Genomic DNA, 4176 nt, shown 5'->3' on the forward strand with positions numbered 1-4176 from the left:
AGTTCGAAACTACCAGCTGTCCCGCGGGAGAAAGATGTGGCGTTCTGCTCCTGTAAAGATTTATAGCCTCGGAAACCCTGTACAGGGTCGCTATGAATCAGAACGGACTCCACGGCACACAGCTATGACCCCACCAGTTTCATTTAACAAGTTCCTTTGTCTTTCCTACAAATTATAAGTTTTGTTTAGAAGCTTGATAATTCAGGGTTGATTTTCTTGACTACACACTTTCACAGATAGGGTAGTGCAAATGACATGTGGGGGCCTTTTCTAACTTCCACTGGCTTCACAAGGGGGAAAGAAAATCAAACTCAAAATCAGCCCCATGAAGTGGAGATCAGACATGCCTCCAGCCTACAACCTTCTTTACCCTGTTATGACACCACCGGACTCTCTGCTTCACACGTGGGTTCGATAATCCAATGCAATGGCCACACAGAGCAATAATCATGATTATGAGTTTATTAGGAAAACAGTTTATGAGTCTTCATGGGCGCAGGTTACAATTCAGACTGAAAAACAACTTAGGATGCAGCCGTCTTCCAATCAGGAATGCCTCTTCTCTGCCCTAGTACAGACACTCCTTAGTCTTGTCTTCTACTTCTCAGCCACATGGCCCCTTGGCTTCTGCCCTGCTTGCTACGAAGCTCTTTTAGCCAGTCTGGAGACATTCTCTAGTTCAGCCTTCTGCCTGTAGGCACAAAACTTTACTCAGTCCATGGACCTAGATGCCTATAGCTGCTGCTCTGTGTCGCCACCTCTGGCACTGCCTCTTTCTAGGCTGGGACCTCACACTCCACTTTTTTTCTCGATGGTTCTGGGATAGTCTGTTCCTGCTTCTGAGAGTTCCTTTAAAACCTAGCTAGATGGTAAAACGAATCAATCTCAACCTTAGAGTCCTGTACACCTTATTTGCATGGCTCCACCCAGTCACTTGGAAATCAAGAAGACATTGGATAGAAAAGCCACATCAAGTAAATTCAAGGTACCACAGGTAATATTAATTTCTATAATGAAATGATGCCTGTCATATCTTGTATTGATGTTATATTGGTATATCCTTTATTCCATGTCCAAAATTCTGATTTTTAAGGATGTCATCATAATTACTTACTTGCCTTGCGCCACAATGTCCACAGAGTAACAGTGCCTACTGTAGTGTGCTGTAAGTAGATTCTGAATAATAGTGACCTCATAGCACCTCATGGTGCTTCCTAGGATTCACCTACATCTCCACAGACACCATCAATAAGGTTATGGAACACTGTGGTTTTTTTTTTTTTTTAAATTGATTTTTGCTGTTAAAAAATCTGTCTAAAATTAAGATTTTTAACAGGAAGGGGAAATTCTCATGAAGTAAAAAAAATGATACTAACTTTTTATATAACATTTTCATAATTGGAGAAAATATACATAAGAAATGACTGGCATAGAAAAATGATTGGAATGTTACAAGTCAAAGTATTAGCAGTGTATTTGTATTTTTATTTTTTTGCTATGTTTATTTATAATGTACATTTTATAATTTTATTTAAAATATTTAAAAGAAACAAGCTTGAATTACAAATAATTCAAACCCAGAAGATAATTCTGTGACGTATTATTAATCTTGAGTTGAAGAATGACTTTTATAAAATCTATTTAAAAACCGTAAATGAAAAACAATATACTTAATTGAGTAAAATAAGAACTGAATTAAATAAAGTAATAATTAACAAAATTAAAAGATAACTGTCAAGTTTATTTCCTTTAAAGTTATATTACATTTTTATATAGTTAGGCAGTAAATATATAGGTTACTGTTTTCACTGTCCGTTTCTGGATTTCTGAACTATTTATTCATCAAAATGATTTTAAAGAATGAAGCTACATTACATATAGAGGTAGATCATTAACTTATCAAGAAAACAGAGAAAACTCCACTAGGAGAAAATAAGTAAACAAATACATTAAAGTAACTCAAATGATAACACAGGAAAAATTCTTATAGAAATCTATTATATGTCTTTGTTTTGCAGAGGAGAAACATGAGGGTCAATAATGTTAAACTACTTGCTTATAAGGATAATAACAAAGTTGAGACTCATCCTTGTAAATTAGGATTTAGTTCTCACCTAAATAAGACTTATTGAGAATGCAATGAGGACTGTTTTTCCTTTCCTGAATACCAGAACTTCACTCTATGTAAAGTGTATGACTCAGTTATTGCTTGCTTCTAAATAGTTTACTTCTTTTGTTAAACTTTCAATATCAGCAAAGTAGCTAACTACATAGTGTTCCTTATCATTAGAATTAAACATATTTCAAGCTGTTCTTCAATCTCATTGAATAGAATGTCTTGTGACATTGTTAACCAACTATTTCTTTACCCATTTTAGAAGCAACATAAAGACATTCATACACTTTTTTTAAAAGCAGGTTAATTGAGGCTATATTCATTGTATTATTCAATCGTCATGTTACATTACAGAATACAATTTATTTCCATTGTAAAATACAAAAAGGAAGACAACCATGGTGAACATAAAGGTACCCTGAGAGCTGGTTAAGGTGGCTCATAGACTTTTTAATGACTCTCATTCATTTATCTATTAAGTTGTCCTTATGCATTCAAACATAAATTATATTCAGGGTTTTAAACATTAATTGTAGTGATACACTCCTTTACTGCCTCTCATTTATTTGATGACAGAAATGACCACAAATTCCAATCACTCCAGTTTTATGTGTTGTTAGGTGCTGTCGAGCTGGTCCCTATGTACAATCGGACGACACTCTGCCTGGCTTCTTACATCCTCACAATTACTGCTGTTTCAGTCCATTGTTGCTGCCACTGTGTCAGTCCATCTCATTGAATATCTTCCTCTTTTTCACTGGTCCTCTACTTTACCAAGTATGATGCTGTTCTTGAAAGACTGGTCTCTCCTGACATGTTCAAAGTTAAAGAGATGGAATCTCTTGATCCTCATTTCTAAAGAACGTGCTGGCTGTACTTCTTCCAAGACAGATCTACTAGTTTTTCTGGAAATCCATGGTACATTTAATATTCTTTGCAACACCATAATTCAAATGCATCAATTCTTATGTGGTCTTCCTAATTCATTGTCCAACTTTCACATGCATATGAGGCGATTGAAAATATCGTGACTTGGGCCAGGCACACATTAGTCCTCAAACTGACATCTTCGCTCCTTATCGCTTTGAAGAGTAGATTTGCAGCAGATTTGTCCAATGCTATACACTGGTGTGGCGCTGTGGGTTAAGGTGCCAGGCAGCAAAGACGTTTGAACTGCAGGGTTGGCAGTTCAAACTCACGAGCTGCTCCTTGAAAACCCTATACAGGGTTGCTATGGGTCGGAACCAACTCGATGGCACTTAACAACAACAACAACACACTGTTTGGAGTCCCAGTGTGGCTCTATAGGACTGCAAGATCTCACTGGACCACAAGGTCAATTTGAACTGCAAGGTCTGAAGTTCCAATTCACCAACCACTCCTTGGAAACCTTATACGGAGTCGCCATGAGTCAGAACAGACTCGACAGCACATAACAACAACAAAAACAACATATACTATTTGATTTCTTGACTACTGCTTACTGCTTCCATGAGTATTGATTGCAGATTTAAATTTATGCTAAATTTAGCAATTAATAATAAATTGCTAAAAACAATGAAGTCTTTAGCAACTTCTGTCTTTTCTCCAATTATCATGATGCTTTTTATTGGTGCAGTTGTGAGGAATTTTGTTTTCTTTACATGAGGTACAATTCATACTTCAGGCTGTATTCTTTTATCTTCATCAATAAGTATAAATTCTCTTTGTGTCCTGCATTGAGGTTGTGTCACGTACATACTGTAGGTTGTTAATGGGTTTTCTTCCAATCCTGATGCCATGTTCCTCTTCAAACAATTTAGCTTCTCGAATTATTTGCTCAGCATACAGATTGAATAAAAACTGTAAAAGCATAACCCTGACATATACCTTCCCTGATTTTAAACTATTCCATATTCCCTTTTTCAATTTAAACAGCTGCCTCTTGGTCTATGTACAGGTGCCTCATGAGCACAATTTAGTGTTCTGGAATACCCATTCTTCATAGTTATCCATAGTTTGTTGTCATCCACACAGTTGAATGTTTTTGCATAGTAAATAAAGCACAAGTAAACATCTTT

Source organism: Chrysochloris asiatica, unplaced genomic scaffold, assembly GCF_000296735.1.
Source record: "Chrysochloris asiatica unplaced genomic scaffold, ChrAsi1.0 scaffold00099, whole genome shotgun sequence".
NCBI lineage: Eukaryota > Metazoa > Chordata > Mammalia > Afrosoricida > Chrysochloridae > Chrysochloris > Chrysochloris asiatica.